The following is a 19,903-nucleotide window of genomic DNA, read 5'->3' as shown; positions in this document are numbered from 1 at the left end:
GAAGGTGGGGTAAGATATTGCCTGTGTAAAGGAGACCAGGTACTAACCTTGCAGAGCCTCACAACATGAATTAGTTTATGGTGAGTAGGGTGCAGGAGTCTGCGTTTTAAACAAGTTCTCAGATGATTCTAATACAGGTGTGGTCTACTAGGTCATGCTTTGGGAAACAGTGCCGTACCCCTCTCCCTTTCCCTAGAATGCCTAGAAAATGACTTCTGCACATCAGCCTCAGGCCAAGCCCAGTCTCAGTTACAGCACTTGCCGCCCTGCGGGAATAGCAGACTTTCTGATCTGAAAAATTCTTAATTCCCAGGCAGGACAGTTGCTTCATAAATAAATAAATAATAAGTGTTTAAATGATTTCTGCTTCAGTGAAAAATAGTATCAAAAATCATACTGGTCTAACTGGTATTGTTATTCAACAAAATAATGAGTGAATGAGTTAACGTGGGGACAGAGCCAGGAGAGCAGTTTCTAGGCTCTCGACCTCACGGGGAAAGGTGCTGGCTCGGGTAGTAGATGGCCATCAGCTGTAACCAGTGAGACATTAGCCACTGATATAACTGCCGTGGCTACGCTAGCAAGTGCGGATTGCAGCTATCAGGTAGGGTTGGTTGGCAGGGAAGCATACAGCGGATTGTGGCTAGCAAGTGCAGTTAGCAAACAGATTGCGATTGCGGATTATGTTGATCCTACTTCCTGTGTCTCACCTGACCGCCCACGAGACGCAGTGCAGGAAGACCCCTTGTTGGGGTACTGGTGGAAGTTTGCTTTTGTGTCTCGACCAGCCACCAGCGAGAATATAGTGGTATGATCCCCTATCTATGGCTCCATGGCTTTTTGGCCTCACCATTTCCTGCGTTCTTGTGCTGGGAGCGGGACCAGGGTCCCTGCATGACAGTTACATAATTACTTTCCCTCTAAAACCCACTGGATTCAGACTTTTTCTTTTGCAATTTTTCTGAAATTAAGTTCAACACTGTTTCTCTAACTCCCAAAAATATTTTTCAAATCTAATCTTAACTTGGTCCCTTTCAGGGCACCTGACATAGGTAGTGTAGCAAAGGTCAATGACTCCAGCTTTGCCAGTAAGAATGCAGTTCAAACACCAGCCCTGCCATTTAACCAGTTATGTGCATCTGTGTGAGCTCAGCTTCTTCAATTGTAAAGTGGGTAAATAAAATAATAATCGTACCTATCTTTTAAGGATTGTGTGAGGATTGACTAAGATAGGAAAGCAAACCACTTAGTTGGGTGTTGAGAACTCTTTAAACATATCACTGCTTACAAATGTGTTCCAACCCACCAAATCAAAGTCTACTTCACCTGAGTTCCTCCTCTACTGATGCTTTAATTTGTAACAAATACTTGCTAATTCTTCCAAGCTAGATCTATAAAGGTCACCAATGTTAGGTATTCGTGCATAACTGAACATATCCTGTCACAGACATATGTAAACAATTGGAGTTACTATTTACATCTAAAACTTCTCTTAAGAGAACTTCCATTGCACATGACCTAGAAATCCTGTGATTTGACAATCTTATCATGTCACAGTAAGAAGAGACATTAAGTGACTGTATGAATTCAGTACAGTACTAAACAAGGGTGGAATTCTCTCTTCTGAGAATGCTGTTCTGAATTAAGAAACTAAGAGTTTCTCCTCAATTGCTCCCTCTCCTCAAAAAGAGCTATAGCATCCCAGATGTGACTTAACAAGCCTTGCGGTCAGTTCTACAATGTTTCCCCAAAAATAAGACCTAGCCGGACAATCAGCTCTAATGTGTCTTTTGAAACAAAAATTAATATAAGACCCGGTATTATATTATTATATTATTATATTATATTATATTATATTATATTATATTATATCATATTATATTAGACCTGGTCTTATAGTAAAATAAGACTGGGTCTTACATTAATTTTTGCTCCAAAACACGCATTAGAGCTGATTGTCTGGCTAGGTCTTATTTTCAGGGAAACACGGTAGCTAGGGACAGCTCATTTGCTTAGAAGGGCAAGAATTCAAACAGGCTTCACATGAAAGGAGATGCAACATTCAGTGACAACTAAGAAGACACAAAAAGGCAAAAGTGAAACCAGATGACAGGAGTAAACAAAAACTAGATGAAGCTTCTCAAATCTCAAACTTAATTTCAAGTCACAGAAAAGAAATTAAGCATTCCAAAGGCGAAAGAATAGAACAGGAGAGTAAATATTGTACTACATTAATCACAATAAGAAGCACTTTCATCTTGGCCAAAATATATTTTAAATCAACTTTAGAATGTGGCTGCATTTTCAGGCTTAGCAGCATGAAACCCACATGGCTGTAATTAATGTAATAAATCATGCTGTGGAATTTTCTACAGAATCTGACAGTACTCATTGATATACTGCTTATTAGAGACTGTAGAGATTTCTCCCCCACTTTTTTATTACACTGCCAGAGACACTGAATCAAGAGTGCTTTCTGAAATATCTGTGGCTAGTGTAATACACAAAATATATAGTGAGCTGCTACCATCAGACTTTGATATACAAAACATCATATACAATTTCCAAAAAGAACCTGGTTTTTTACTTCTCATTTTCCTTAAGGCAGTAGTTTAGGATACATGGATTCATTACAGATGTGATATTTACATTTTCTAGTTTCAGTCATGAAGCCACAGTTTTTCACACATGGCTCTCCTTTTCAGTTTATTCTATGATGATTCCATTACTATTTGGCACAGAATACTGTTAAACAGACATTATTCCATCAACCTGTATGTGTTCTTTCATTGTTTTCAACATCTGACTCTGAAGTAAAATTTTACTGAATGTGAAATCATTTTCAAAAGTAAAAATTAGTTCTTGCAGTTCAGGAATCACACACGACTGCACTTCACATCAGTGAGTTTACATATCCTTAAATATGCTTTGCATAAGTAAGTATTCTAATTTAGAAATGTCTGCAGTTAAAAAAACAGATGGTTAAAGGGTAACTATTTACAAGATTATTTCATGTATATTTCCCCTAATAAAAATTTTATTCATTTTGTCATAAAAGCAATACATGTTTATTACAAAAATTTCCCCCAGATAATAAAAGTAGAAAGAAGAAAGCAAAACTGCCTATAAATCCATCATCCAAAAATAGCCACTGGATACATTTTGGTATATATCTTTCTGATTTAAAATTTTAATAAATTATTACTCTTTAATCACCAAGAGTCTAGTCCATTCCATCTTAACTATACACTTCAGTTTTCTCTTGTGATTTATTTTATTTACCTCTGGAAATTTGCTTTGTCTTATGCTCAAGAGGAAAATAACTGCTAACATAGTAATGCCTGGATAAGTTACTGTTTCTGACATATTCCTTTTGATCACCTGAAATTACAGATTTTAAGACTTCAGTATGAATTTGGCACTGGATTTACAATCTATTAGTGACACAGATTAGCTGAGAAGTCCCCATGTCCACTCTTGCCCCCAGACTGTTCTCCGCACAGCAGCCTGAGTTTTCTCAAAAGAAAGCAGAGGAAATTAAAGTTATCTCTTTTACTTTCTACAAATTTTAATTGCATAGTTGCTTCAACATTCAAGAAAAATATATTCAGCACTTCAACATGGTAGGCATTTAGGCCCATCTGTATATGTCTTCTCAACTGTTAAACATGTCCATCCCCTCCGTGTGGGGGAATCAGACAATAAAAGTAGATGGAGATTGGGACTAGAAAAGGACAAATAAAAACTAGAAGTTTTGGCAATGAAGTTTTTGAAGAAATAAAGAAAACTGAGGAAGAGTTGGTCCAGGTCCTAAAAGACTTTTAAGTGCTAAGAAGGAGGGTGCTGAACTGTATAGCAGAAGCAAACCCATGGCAAGTGAGCCATGGGTTTAATGGTTCAGAGCATGAACTTGGGAACCAGACAGCCTAGGTCAGAATCCCAGCTCTCTCACCTTCTTACTGTGTGACCTCTAACAAGTTTGACCATTTGAGCCTTAGTTTCTTCATCCGTAAAATGGAGTTAATTATAGTCCTAACTTCATAGGGCCGTGAGGACTGAGTCCCATAAGTACTTAGTGAAATAATAAGCACTCTATAAGTACTGACTATTTTTATTGCTATTTGCATGCAGTAATCAAGGAGAGCTGACAGTGTATGACCCTGCCTACTGAAGAGGAGTTTGGAAGTCAAATAATCATCACCATTCATTAATAGTTCATCGGTATGTCAGACAGAACTGAGTATTTGAGAAGCACTTTTCATGAGTTTGCCAAAATTCTATGGCTTCAAAGACTGAGAACAAACTCGAACACAATATACCGTGTTTCCCTGAAAATAAGACTTAGCCAGACCATCAGCTCTAATGCGTCTTTTGGAGCAAATATTAATATAAGACCCAGTATTATATTAATTATATTATATATTATATTATATATTATACCCGGTCTTATATTAAAATAAGACCCAATATTATATTATACTATATTGTATTATATTACATTATATTATATTATACCCAGTCTTATATTAATTTTTACTCCAAAGGACGATTTGGCTAGGTTTTATTTTTGGGAAACACGGTATGAGGTAGCATCTGATGGATTTAAGAGATGAAATGCTGTATCACAACAGAAATAGTTATAACAAACTTTTGATTATAAACCATCTCATCCTTTAAATTTACATTCAATTTACAGGACTGCATACCTTAATTAATGAGGATCAAACTGTGAAGACATCATTTACTGAAAATTCACAATACCATCAAAAACACAAAGGAATTATTAATCAATTTGAAATAAAAGATGTATGGTACATAAAGCAAAGTAAAACAGATAACATAAAAATGGACATACGCAAAACTCTAATAAATTACCTCCTCCTTTTCTGAGTTAGGCTATTTGTATTCATTAAATTCCATCCAAGAAGTAGCAACCTAATGGATAGAAGGATGCTAATTTCAGTAGATAATAACAAACCATATATTTGAAAAGTTCACTATAAAATAAAAATTCAAGTATTTTTCTATATGGATTAGTTTTCTATTACCCACAACAGGAAAATAAAGTTTTTGTTTTTTTAACAATGAGATAGATGGCTGCTAAATTACTGTACATAGAATAATTTAGCACAGTAATTATAACGTATAAAGGCGCAGAAGAAACCAACACCAGATTCCTGTCCTGTGTTCTTAAACGTGAACAATTAGACTAGGTATCAGGAGAAAACTGGCAGCATTAAGAGATGGATAAAGGGACAGGAAAACTGAAGGAAAAGGTAATTCAAGGACAGAAGATATTAGGTTGGTGCAATTATGCAGTTTTTGCAATTAGTTTTAACCTTTTAAATCGCTATTACTTTTACACCAACCTAATAATTAAAAAAAAACCTAATTAAAATTCTCAAAGAGATTTGAGAAATTATTATAGGTATAATCCTTATAAAATAAACAAATATGAAAGGAAAACTTCAAAGAAATCGTTTTAGAGGAAAGGAATTTTTAGCTATTTAAAGACTCAAAGTTTACTTTCCACTTAACCATTTTTGGGAAGTTATTTGACGGACTCCAGCAAAATAAGGAAAGAGAGACTGAGGGAAACAAAATCTAAGGAACAGTGGATATAATCCAGGGGAAACCTGAGGGTTGGAGGGTTACCTCAGGCTTACATTAAATGGACTCTGTCCAAATTGCAGCAGGAAGACTGAAGACCCAAAATGGTAATTTTGTGGGGACCACACAGAGATGGTAAGGGCACATTGCTATTTTGTCAAGAAATGCTACCAAACAATTTAGGGACACACACACACACACACACACACACACACACTCCCCCCAAAAGCTAGACTAGTACCATGTTTCATTGATTTTAAAATGCCAAGTCTTCATATTTTAACATCCTTGAAATTTGTCTCACAGTTCCTAGGGATTATAGTTTAATTGGTAGCTTGCTTTTTCTTTCTTCGTGGAACATACAATAATGGTACGTCTTATAATCAAAGACATTTCAGATGCAATGAAATACAGCAATAATAATGCTGGGACATACTTATTGAGGACGTACTCTCTGTACCAGAAATTGCTCTAAGCCCTTTAACACACATTGTCATTTATTCACACAATTGTGAGGAATATTTTTTCAGTGTCCCAGAGTCATCAGGATGGAAAAAAATCCAATCTTAGAACACTAATAGATATGAATAACATTTATACTGTCAAAATAATATAAATGGTGTTATTGGTTTTGAATGTCTAGAGTCAACTTAAGGAGAAAGCTGAAAGACTGAGTTATGGCCACAAAAGAGAATGAAGATACTGACAACCTTGCAAAGTTAAGAATATGGTAAAAAAGGGAGGGGAGATCAGTGAAAGGAAAGATAGAGACACTAATATCTTCACCCTGATGTTGAGAAAACATATTATTTCCTCTTTTTCATTATTGTTAATTTTTCTATTGGTTACTTGTGTATTTTAATCGCATAGCAACCAAATATTAGAAGGGTAATGAAAATGAGTTAAATCTTCATCATTCATAAGCAGTCTGTAATATTTCTGAAATTGATACATCAAGGAAAAAAATCAAGAAACAGATGTATACAATATTGTTCAGCAATATTATTTTATTGATTGCTGCATACACATATTACACATATTGATAAAAGTAAATTTAAAAAGGCAATAAATATTACTGTTTTTGTTTAAGAAAGCAATCCCGTAGTTTTAAGGCAGTATTGAAGAATCAACCTGATACATATCATAACTGAAGTCAATAAACCAACTAAGGTGCATCGATCACTAGATCAGATTTACTTGATTGTAAATCTGATCACTGTTCTCACCTAAAATAAAGCTTAAAATCATCTTGTAGCCATAGAAGTATAATGCATCACTTTGCCATGTTATATAAATACTTATTGTAAGTCTAATACACTCTTGGGAACACAAGCCATTAGTTACATAAATGAGATCTAGATTGAAAATTATTGCTGGGCCTAAAATACAGCGGATCTGCACTCTGCCCTTTCCTGCTGAGACCCAAGATGGTCACGCAGAGCTCAGTGAGTGTGGAGAAGGGGAGGCTGCTGCTTTCTCTGAGGAAAAGAGAAACAGGGATGCCAGGACACTGAAGCTAACTAAGTCTTCAGTGCCCTACACCAACTTGTTTGCTCTGGGTTGTATACGATTTCATCTTTTCAGACCACAAGGAATGGATACCAAGGCTAGAAAATCAAGGTCAAGGCCTTTTCAATCTGAACTGGCTCCCTAGCAGTCTTAGTCAAATCCAAATTCACTGAAGGAAAATTATATTCTGAGGTTTACAGGTATTTGTTAGTCTGCTGTATTTGGGCACATGTTGCATATTTGGAAGTCTCAATTATGTTTAGGTGAACTTCTAAATATGTAAAAATAACAGTTTTTACTTCATTCGTATAATAGAAAAATGTATTTTAAAGAAATAAAGTTAATTGGGAAGATTTTCTTGTGAAATATTAAAACAAATGATAAGGAAGGATGTGCAAGCACTGGAGAAAAAGTGATAAAACTGGTAATTTTTCAAAAAATTATACACTTGTACAATAGAGAGCAATTAGCTTAATTTTCTATTTTTGCCTTTCAGGAAACTAGTAAACAATTACATTTTTAATTCTTAAAGATAGGTCATTGGTTGTCTGCAAAAATATGCAATATTACAATTTTAATAGAACTAGGCTCCTGTTATCTTTAGCAGAGAGAAAGTGTTTCAAATAAATTATGATGTGGAATGGGTTGTCTGTAGCCTCTGCACATTTAATTTCCAGCTAAGAAAGATTCACCTTTCATTTATCATTGTGGCTTAATTATTCATTTAACCATTTTAACCATATATCATCCTAGAAACAGCCTTAATAAATGTATTATCTAAAGGCAATCGGTTTAGTCTTACAAAGTCATTCACAGTTGAACAACAACATCTTGGTTCAGTTTTTCTTTTTTTAATTGGGGATGTTTTGAGAGGGTAAATGTTAGGATGTCTTTCTCCCATTCATGAAGGCAGTATGAGAACAGGGACCATTTTTTTTGCCCTCTGTGTTGCTATACTCCCAGTAGCCAACTTGAACTTTGCAACTGTAGTCTTCCAGTGGATACTTGTTGAGGAATGAATGAATGAATAAATGAATGAATGAATGAATGGTCGTAGCACGCTTCAGAATTATTAACATTGTTTTATCTTATACACAGAGAATTATGACTTAACTGTAGATATCTGTGTCCTGAAGACCTTTCAGCATTACCTAAAACAGTGCCTTTGGATAGAGAATATGAGGGAGTCAACAGAGATCCCAAGAGGCCAAATACTCAGCGGTCCTCAAGGTCTGTACTTCCTAACTCTCCAAACAATAACCCCGTCTCCTCCTGTCCAGTGCTTTTCTTGTTGCCTCATTTGAGCACTTACCGCCATCTCCTATCTGGATCACTGTAATACCCTATGTCAAAGGCTCGTGTCCCATTCTCTACCTTCCCACTGTTAGCAGTGTGATCTTCTAAGATAATGAACTGTATCCCTCTTCGCCTCATGTAGGACATTTGTGACATCACATGCACAGATGGCGCCGGCCTGACTTTCCAGCAGTAACTCTGACCCCTCCAAAATCTCCTCTCAAGCCACACTGAAATCCTTGTGTATGCCCGTGACCTAACATCTCTGCTCATGTTGTTCCGTCAACCGGAAATGCCCGTCCCTGTGTCCCATAAGGCTGATTCAATGGCTCCTCACTTACGTGCCACTGCATTCTATATACCTCTTTGTATCCACTAGGAGTTGGAGTTGTTTTGCCTGCCTCTTGCTCTAAACAAGGAGATTCCGGGGACAGGGAATTTGACATTCATCTCTGTATTTTCACCAGCCCTGCCATACAGTTGATTCTGAAAAAAAAAATTTGATAAATTGAAGTGCAAGTGATGTGTCCAGATGCTCAGTAGAAAAAGAGACTAAGACACATGTCTCCTTGCTCCTGGTACAATGAATCCCTCTATTAAACCGTGGGTCATTTTAAAAATGAATCTCAGAAAAAACAGATGATTTCTTTAGGATATACTCTAGCAGCCTAAAGTTTGGATAAGTGATAGGCATGACCTGAAAATGAAAGAAGGGGAAGCAATCAGTGATTCTGGCTATTTCTACACCAAGACAAGCAGAGTTAGGGACCATGGTGCAAAGCAGCAACTCCATCTCTCTTAGTAAGTATGAGATCAAGTTTCTTCCCATTGTAACTACAAGCAAGTCATCTAGCATTTTTGATGCCTCATTTCCCATCAGTAAAATAAAGGAAACAATCTCTTTCTTCGTGTGATTCAGGCAGTGTTAATCCTAGAAATAAAAGTGTTTTATAGGTAATAGAGGACATTTTGTTTCTGTGTTTTTTATTTATTCCAGCAGAACTTAAAAAAAATTCCCCATGACAGCATCCCATCATAATCATAAGGAGGAAAGCCATAGTACTGAAATTTGTAAGAATAGTTCTCAAATTCTTTGTCCATAAACAAATACACTGGAAGACAATGTTTGTCAAGTTTTGCTTTCTTACAAAAAACCCCTCTGTATTCAGTAATAATAACAATGGTTTAATGCCCACAATTTTATTTATGCTTCACAATCTGTATTTTAAAAGTAATCACATTAAAAAATATACAGAAAAGTATACAGAATAATATTAAAGTATGCTTACCATGAACCAGAGGGCTTCATGTAAATTAATTTAATCCTTATATCAACCCTATAATATGGATACATTATTTTCTTCATTTTACAGATGAGAAAGCTAAGCCACAAAGAGGTTAAGTAATTTGCCAAAGCCACCCAGAAAATGAGTGGCAGAGCTGGGGTTTGAATCCAGGCAAGTGTGAGTCTGGATTTCCATAATTAAGCACTGAGCTTATACTGCTTCCTGTATAACACAAATTCATGTTCCTGTCATTCCAAATTTAACACGTTAATATTTTGTCATATTTTTTGCATGTTTTAAAAAGAAAATGTTACAGGTACAGTTCAAGTTTCCTGTGCACCCGTTTCAATTCCCCCTCTTCCTCAAAGGTAACCATTATCACGTATCTAGTGTGTCTCCTTCATTCCATGTTTATGTGTGTTGTGTGTATGTACGCGTATATGTACAACATACAATAGTACATAGTAATGTTTTTTTTTAAAGGTATGGTACTCTAAGTATTAATCTGCAACTTTGTTTTCAAGATTTATCTATGTTAATAAATGCAGACCTGGCTGATGCATATATTCCACTGAAAAATACATCACAATTTATCTATTTCTCTATTGGCAGACATTGAGGTTGTTAACTGATTTCTTCCCTTGTTACCACAAAATTGCAACATATACCTGTGTACATTTCTATTTTGAGGAATGAATATATATATATATATATATATATATATATATATATATATATAGAGAGAGAGAGAGAGAGAGAGAGAGAGAGAGAGAGATATCTCTCTCTATATATATATGGAAGTTTCTCTAGGACAGAAGTCTAGAAACTGAACTCCTAGGTTGTATGATACGCACATCTTCATTAGATACTGTAAATTGCTCTCCAAAATCGTTGTACCAATTTATATTCCCCCCAACATGTTTCCATTTTCCCATACGTTCAACACTTAGGATAGTTAAAATTAATAACTTATGCCTTTATGATGGTACCTTATTGTTGTTTTACCTGGCATTTCCCTGATTGCCAGTGAGGTTGAGCTTTTTTCATGTTTATTAACTCTATGGGTTTCCTCTTATTAGAAGTGCTTCTTCATTTCCTTTGCTCATTTCCCTACTGGATTATTTGACCTTTCCCCTGCTGATCTGTGGCAGTTCTTTATATATTCTGGATATGAGTATTTTTGGTTATATACATAAAAATCACTTCATAGATTGTTGCTTATCTTTTAACTTTGTTTATGGTATCCCCTGTCCCAGCTAAGATTTTTATTTTAAGGCTGTCACCATTTTAATTTTTTTCCTTTATGGTTTGTGCTTTTTTATGTCATGTTGAAAAAACTCGTCCCAACACTACAGCCATTTTGCAATATTTCTGTCAAACCATTTTAAGTTTTATATCTCCACATTTAGATCTTTCAATGAGATTTGCTTTCATGTCTGATGTGAAGTAAGGATCTAATTTTATTTTGTTCCACATGGGTGACAGTTGGCCAATACCATTCATTGACTGGTCCATCCTCCTCCCATGGATTTGTCATGACATCTCTTTCACATATAGTTCCTGTATATGTATACGTATGTTTCTGAGCTCTTTATCCTGTTCCATGGCTCTATTTGTCTATCTTTGTATCAGACCATTCCATTTTAATTACGACAGCTTTATAATAAGGTGTGTAAGTTATACATTATATGTTACATAAGTTATAATGGGTTTTCATTATTGCCTTAGTAAAACTGTCTTTGTAAAAACCCAAATACTTTGAAAAGACATGCATTCAATTCTTTTTCTTTTTTTAACGGAACTACTGTACTTAATCACATATCCCCTTCCCATACCGCTCTCTGCCAGTGTAGAAAACAGGGCTAAAAACTATTCATTTAACACCAAGGCTTTCTCTTTTCTAAGAATTGCATTGCAGGAAGGAAGAAGGGGAGTGCTCACCAGCCAGGGTCTGGAGACCAACCCCTCAGCTCCTTAAATGCATCATGATTACAGGCTTTCTACTATACCTAAGGTAACCCCCACCACCACTCTGACAATTGCCTTGTGACTGATTGGGGAGGAAGGGCTTTACGACACTGGCACTTCCGGGAGAGAAGATCCTGACACCCAAGTAGGAGAGTCAATAACTAGTGATCTTCAAAGAGAGAAACAATGAGACCTTATGCTACTCAGCAGAGGGATGGAAGGTAGCCTCCAAAAGGCTGTGGGAAGGGGTGCTGTTAGTACAGATCTGCAATGGATCACAGTGTTCGGTAACACATTAGGGATCTATAATTCCATCAAGGTTTTGACTTGCTCTCTCTTTCTATGGACATCGTGTCCCATATCATAACGGGGCAGAAGGACTGATTTCTTCACTGCCCCATTAAGTAAGTGGAGGAATGAAACAAGGTTATTAGATGATGTTGCTAACATCAAGCAGTGAGTCCTGGGAACTCCTGGGCCCAGGTACATAACTTTTCCCTAGGGTATGTTCTTGTTGTCAATTATTTATCCACCTGATGGCCATATGCATACTATGTGCAAGGCACTGGGATTGAAGAGGAGGGTGCTGTGTGGTTCCATTAAAGCCTCCAGCTCCAACCAAGTCTCTCTCAGTATTACTAGAGAAAGGGAACACAAGTCAATTAAGTAAGCATCTAGTCCATTAAGTTTATTCTAAGAAATAGACCTAATGATCACCAGATCTAAGCAAACTTTCCATATTACCACCACTACCAATTGCAACTCGAAGATGAAATTATGCAAGGAGAAAAAGAAATGGAAGGTAAAAGGAAGAAAAGAAGTATATGAGGCAATACAAAATGCCAATGTCTAGATTTCTAATATTCTCCTCATTTGGGCTACCTCCTGGTGGTTTTGCTGTTTAGTCCCTTTGCCACAGGGATCAAACTGAGAAATGGTGAAGAAATAAAATAGATCATTTCAGGAAATAGTATCATGTGAGTTTACATGGAAAAAGATACACCTAAGGGAAAACTAATAATTCAAAATTAACTTTTTAATAAATATTCAACATGGTGATAAGAAGTTCCAACTCGGCATTTCTCTTACTTCATAGAACTGCCCTTAAAGCCCTTGGCTGAAAGCAAAGGCACTACGTACCTCCTTCTCCCATTCTAGGTTCAGGGAATGTGTAACCTATAGGGCCAATCACTCACCTCAGTGGACATATTTCAGCAAAAACTCCCACTGAGAAGGGAGGGAAGGTTTAGCGTGAGCAGAAGCTGTCTCTACCCCTCAGCATGGGTTGCTTGTACAGTTTATACACCGAGATAAGCACACAATATGGGGCATCACGGTACCAGTGGTTACTCACCAAGGGGATGTTATTTATTTAGCTGAAAATACAAACCTAGTGGCAAAAAGGAAATGATTTTATTTTTCATGCAACACCTAGGAGAGGTTAACACCTTTCCTAGGTTCAGAGGTTATATTCCTCCAGATACTTTGTTTAAAACAATGAAAGTCCAGTTTAGCTAGTTTAGGCAGAAAAAGAATTTAATAAAGGCCACAGAATTTACTAGTGTAACTCAGACTTGGAGGTGTCTACAAATAATTCCCCAACCACATCAGAGATTTGCTCTGGTAGCGAAAAACTCCAGCTTGGGCCTCTAACAGTGGAACTACTATTGGAATGCTGCTCCTGCAGCCTCTACAAACTGACTTATTTACCAAAACAGATTCTTCCAGGGACTTCTGATTAGAGTCTGGTGTGCACGCATTTGACTGGCAAAGCCTGAGATCATAAGACTGTGCCCTCCCTGCAATGTAAACTCAGAAAGCAAGTTTCCTGGTGTTCCAGGAAATTCTGTGGCCTTTATTAAATTCTTTTTCTGCCTAAACTAGCTAGACTGGGCTTTCATTGTTTTAAACAAAGAATCTGGAGGAATATAACCTCTGGACCTAGTGGGGACATGCAGACGCACAAAGGAGGGAATTCTCTCACACAGGAAGTATTCAGAGTTACTGGGTGGCCAGATGAAATAACAATGAGCCTTAGAATGCGGAGCCTGCATTCCTCAGATCACTGCTTCTCAAGCTTCAGTGTGCATACAAGTTACCTGGAGAGCTCGTTAAAATGCAAATTCTGATTCCGTGGGTCAGGGGTACAGCCTGAAATTCTGCACTTCTAATAAGCTCCCAGATGATACTGGTCCTTGGACCCTGTTTTAGTAGATGAATGGGTGTAACTGCATTAAATTGGAATCTACTTCAGTATTTAAGAGTATTGAGCACAACCTAATAATGGCAACAATGACAACGATAATGAAAGTAAAAATAATAATGGTAGAAACTACTGTTCATTAAATGTTTATCATACGTCAGGTACATTCTTTAGTGGGCTTTACCTGTATTTTTACATTTGGTTTTCAAACTACACCCCTCGTTTTCCACTGAATGCATTTTGTTTTGTATAAAATATAATCAAATTGTAAAAACTAGAAGAAAAAAGATAAAGAAATTAAAAAAAACAGAATTGAAAATCTAGAAATAAACCCAATTATAAACAAACGTGGTATATAAATCAGGCATTATTAACATTACTTTGAAATAAGCAAACTGAGTCTCAGAGAAAAGAAATGACTTAAAGTCACAAGGCCAGCAGGAGGGAGGGCTGGGAATCAAGCTGGGCACGTCTGATTCCAAACTCTGAGTGGCCAGGCTCTCCTATGTCAATGGCCAGCACTGCCCACCACCTCAATCCAGATGAGCACCCCGTTATGAGAAGGAGGGAAACGATGGCATAAACTGAGAATGAATTTGTACTTGGCCTCTCTTACCTTTCAGAATTTATGTCTCAGGTCTTCCTGCAGGAAAGTACAGGAAAGGGCATGGCTAAGAAAACAAATTTAGTCTTGTTCCATCTTGCAAAAAGAGGCATATATTTCTTGTGGAATAAGGAAATATATCAAATAACACATGAGTGTGTGTGTGTGTGTGTGTGTGTACACATATATGCACACACACACACACACACACACACACACACACTTTTAACTATTTGTATCCCTTACATTTGAAACCTGTTCTAGTATATTTTGTCTTTGAATGACGTATATAAATAACTCCTATCTGCCCACATAAATAAACTAAATCTAAAAAAAAAAAAACCCACCAAAAACAAACAAAAAACAAACCCCATATAAATAGTAGTGGGTATCTCTGGTTTGCTGCCCTTTTCAAGAACAGAATCCAGAGTGTCCTTGGAAGAACACTCCCACCGTACCCACACTCAGTTGTGTGGTCTATGTGACTGATCTCAATACCATTTCCAGGGTGAGGGCTTGATGCCTCAATGAATGACTCAATTTTTAAAAGCTCACTGAACTCAATTTTGAGTAGTTTTTCAAAAAGTATTCTATTAAATGCTTTAGACTAACCCCTCTTTTTCTCTAAATGCATTTTGTTTTGCATAAAATGTAATCGAATAGTAAAAATTAGAAGAAAAAAGATAAATCAATAAAGAGTTGAAAATCTAGATATAGACCCAATTATAAAAAAAATGTGGTACATAAGTCAATTCAGTGGAAAATGAGAATTATTCAACAAATGATGCTGGAACATTTGACTACCTGCAAAAATAATGAAGTGAGGTTCCACTCCCAAATATATTTTATTATAGAGTTAAATGTGAAAAAAGAAAGAAGACAGAACGGGAGGAGAGGAAAAGAAAACCAGAAAAGAACCAGAGGAAAATACAGGTAAATATTTCTCTCATTGAAGGTAGGGAAAGAACTTTCTAAGCAAAATACCAAAGGCAGAAAAGCTGATAACTAACTAGCTAGACAGACAGAGGTAGAAAGAATAGCCTTCATAAAAATTAAGGAAATCCATAGTTCAAAAAATACCACAACTCAATAGCAAAGAAAAATCTGATTAAAAATGGATCAACAGGGCAGCCAGATGTCCCAGTTGGTTAGAACACAAGTTCTGAACAACAGGGTTGCCAGTTCAATTCCCACATGGCCCAGTGAGCTGTGCCCTCCACAACTAGTAGATTGAAGACATCAAGCTGCCGCTGAGCTTCTGGAGGGGCAGCTGGATGGCTCTGTTGGTTAGAGCGCTCGCTCTCAACAGCAAGGTCGCCGGTTCAATTCCCACCATGGGATGGTGGGCTGTGCCCCCTGCAACTAAGAAGATTGAAAATGGTAACTGGATTTCGAGCTGAGCTGCAACCCCAGAACTAGACTGAAGGACAACGACTTGGAGCTGATGGGCCCTGGAGAAACACACTATTCCCCAATAAAATTTTTTTAAAAAATGGAATAAGTGAAGATAAAACCACAGTGAGATATCACCTCACACCTATCAGAATGGCTATTATCAAAAAGATGAGAAATAACAAGTGTTGGTGAGGATGTAGTGAAAAGGGAATCCTTCTGCAATGTGAATCGATACAGCCACTCTGGAAGACAGCATGAAGGTTCCTCAAAAATTTAAAAGTAGAATTACCATCTGATTCAGCAATTACACTTCTGGGTATTTATCCAAAGAAGTAAATGCTAATTCAAAAAGACAGATGTACCCCCATGTTCATTACAGCATTATTTACAATAGCCACAATATGGAAACAACGTAAGTGTCTACTGATGGATGAATGGACAAAGAAGATGTGATACACACACACACACACACACACACACACACACACACACACACACATACACAAAGAGAAATATTATTCAGCCATAAAAAAATGAAATCTTGCTATTTTTGACAACATGGATAGACCTCAAGGGCAGTAAGCTAAGTGAAATAAATCAGGCAGAGAAAGACAACTACCTTATGATCTCTCTTACATGTGGAAATCTATACCAAGAAAAAACAAAACAAACTCATAGATGCAGAGAACAAAATGGTGGTTGTTAGAGGTAGGGGGTAGAGGTTGAGAAAAATGAGTAAATTATTTTTGTTTCTGTTTGACTAAATTGAATTTTAAAAAATTGGGTATTAAAACATTCTAAAGAAAAAAATGCCATCAACAAAATTAAAGGTTAATGGTAAATTAAGAAATGTATTTCTAATATACATGATTATGTATTTCCAACATATCCAATCAACTATGAGTTAATATTTCAAATATATAAAGAATATATATGAATCTATTAGAAAAAGATAAAAATGGGTATTTTCAAAAGAAAAAACATATATATTACAAATTTGATAAGCGGAAGTTGATTGCCTGCTACTACAAAACTTCTGATATAAGAGCTGATTAATAAAAGGGGTCTTTGCACAAAATCATAGGGAGTGGTGTGTATGTGTGCATATTTAAGAAATATACACATAAAAACCCAACTCATGGTATAATAGAGATTTAAAATTATGCCAAATGTCCAAATTAAAAACCTCAAAAACTAATAGAATCTAAGCTGCTGGGAGATAGTCAATAATTCTAATAATGTATGTCCTCTTTACTTGTTACTATTTGCTAAGATTTGGGTTGAACAGTATGACAGAACTGACATGAAAATTAATAATTTTATCCACACCTTGATTAACATTTTATAACATTGTGAGTTTAGTTCTGAACAGAAATAAGGATGATTTTCCAGTGGGAGAACAGAATTAAATGACATCAGTAAAACTCTAAACAAAGTGGAACAATTTCTCTTTGTTCTGGCTGATTCAATAGTCATTTGTCAAATTCTTTATTTAAAAAAAATTACTCAAAGGTATGTAATATTTCTACAATGATTTGATAAAGACTCCATTTGATAAAGACTTATACAACATCCATTTTAAATGTCCCTGATTCTGCTTTCAGCCATTTCTTTCAGAACCTCTCTTCTTTGCTTAATCCCAAGTATGCTACATTTATTAACTGTGTAAGGTCCATCTGTACATATTTACTCACATATATTTATTTGGATGTGATGGATTTTAAATTTAAAAAAAATCTATGTTTACAATGAACACTATTTACTGTAAATAAATATACAAAATAAATAAGTAAAATTTTGAGTACAACTATTTACTATAAATAAATATGCAAAAACAAATAAAACTTTTATAGCACAAAGCATAGTTTGGGCTCTGTGCAACAAAGGTAAATTGTTAAGTTATCTTTACATATCTCTCCCAATAGAAAAATGTCAATCAGATTTTTAATTGTCCCATTGATGTTTCCAATCCAAATAGCGTTTCTCTAAAGCCAACAATATCTTAGCAATATAATATCCTTCCACAGAGCAATGAATGAAAACATCAGGATCATTCCTTAGGAAACTCCAATCACCAGTTCTTCAAGACTGTTTTTCTTGAAGGTTCATCTCCAAGCTAAACCTATCCTCTCTGGGAGAATAAAGCCAAATCATAATTTATGACTGTGTATGTTATGTGCCATCCTTGGCCATGCTTGCTTTTTACAGCTATCATAAAAAGTGCAATTTCATTGAGAAAAGGAAAAAAAAAACCCTAAGAAAATGTAATCTATACAACAAAAAAATAGATTAAAATATTTTTTGCAATAGGCTGAATTTCTTCTCTGAAATAGTTATATATAGTAAGATACTCATATTTGGTTTAGTAAAGAGCCTCAATATCTCATTTACTATCCACTCGGCAGATGCAAGGACGTCTTGCCATCTCGCTTTACAGAGGTAATTTAATGGAGGTGTGTGCAGCTCAAGTTAATAGTCTTACTAAGCTGTTTTGGTGTACTGACCCACTTTGCAAAATACATTTCTGAATTCTACCCTCAAATATAATTTGAGAATGTAGAAAACTGTCAAGTTAAGTCTCCTATTTTACAAAACAAAAGGTGGGGGAGAGACAAACAAATCAGATTCACAATTATTTAAGTGAAAAGGTACTCCTTATATCCTGCATGTATCAAGAGTGAGATTTCCTAGTAGTACAAAGACTTTTGCCATCCTCATAAAGATAACATTGTACCTAATGATGTGAATATTAGCCAAAGACCTTGTTATTATTAAATGACTGAAGTAAAACTTAAAAAAAAAAAGAAAGAAAAGAGAGGGAAGGAGGGACAACCCACAGAATGGAAGAAAATATTTATAAATCATATATCTGATAAGGGATTTGTAATCTGAATGTAAAAGGGCTCATCATACAATTTACCAATAAAAAGACAACCTAATTAGAAAATGGGCAAAGGATTCGAATTTCTCAAAAGAAGATATACAAATGGCCAGTAAGCACATGAAAAAAAAATTCAACATTAGTCATTAGGATAATGTAAATCAAAACCATAATGGGATATTACTTCACACACCCAAAGGGGCAGCTATAATTTTTTAGAAAAACAGAAAATAATAAGTATTGTTGAGCATGTGGAGGAATAGGAAACTTTTACAATACTGGTAAGACTGTACAATGGTGAAGCTGCTTTGGAAAACAGTTTGGAAGCTTCTCCAAAAGTTAAACATAGAGTTACTATAGAACCCAGCAATTCCACTTCTAAGTTATTGCCCAAGCGAAATGAAATATCCACATAAAAAGTTGTACACAAATGTTATTAACAGCATTATTCATAATAGCCCTCAAATAGAAACAACCTAAATGTCATCAACTGATGAAAGAAAAAACAATATGGTATTACCCATACAATGAAATATTACTTGGCAATAAAAAGGAAAGAACTGCTGACACACACTACAACATAGCTTAACCTTAAAAAAAGTACGCTAAGTGCAAGAAGGCCATCACAAAAGGCTACATAACATGACTCCGTTTATATGAAATGTGCAGAAATAGGCAAATCCATAGAGACGTAAAGTAGATTATTTGGTTGACGGGGGCTGGAAGGAGGGGAAGAGTGACTGCTAATGGATATGGGGTTTCTTTCTGGGGTGATTAAAATGTTTTGAAATTAGATAGTGGTGATGGTTGCACAAGTATGTGAATATACCAAAAACCACTGAATCTGTACATTTTAAAAGAGTGACTTTCATGGTATGTGAATTATGTCTCAAGAAAGCTATTATTTTAAAATGCAATAAAAATGAATAAACTGAAAAGCACAATTCTGAATCAAGATGGGACTATTTCCAATTGTATATTTTATTATAGTACCATGACTGTGTTAGAAAACTCATAAACCAAAGATTTCCTTTGGGGATCTTAAGGTTGACACTAACATTGGGAAAGCATTTTGTAAAGCCACTGAATTCTAGAAAGTTACAGGGTAAAGGCACAGGTATCTCAGGATTCTAGGAAGCTCTTCCCAAAAT

At 35.8% G+C, this 19,903-nt stretch overlaps 1 protein-coding gene across 4 annotated transcripts in view; it reads right to left on the bottom strand.

Moving 5' to 3' along the window:
• KIAA1958 (KIAA1958 ortholog) overlaps window positions 1–19,903 on the bottom strand; it is a 137,147-nt gene that overhangs the window by 50,437 nt on the left and 66,807 nt on the right. The gene's annotated exons all lie outside the window — the stretch shown is intronic.

Source organism: Rhinolophus sinicus, linkage group LG04, assembly GCF_036562045.2.
Source record: "Rhinolophus sinicus isolate RSC01 linkage group LG04, ASM3656204v1, whole genome shotgun sequence".
Classification (NCBI taxonomy): Eukaryota; Metazoa; Chordata; class Mammalia; order Chiroptera; family Rhinolophidae; genus Rhinolophus; species Rhinolophus sinicus.
Note: the sequence above shows the minus strand (reverse complement) of the source record. Positions and strands in the feature narration are given on the sequence as shown.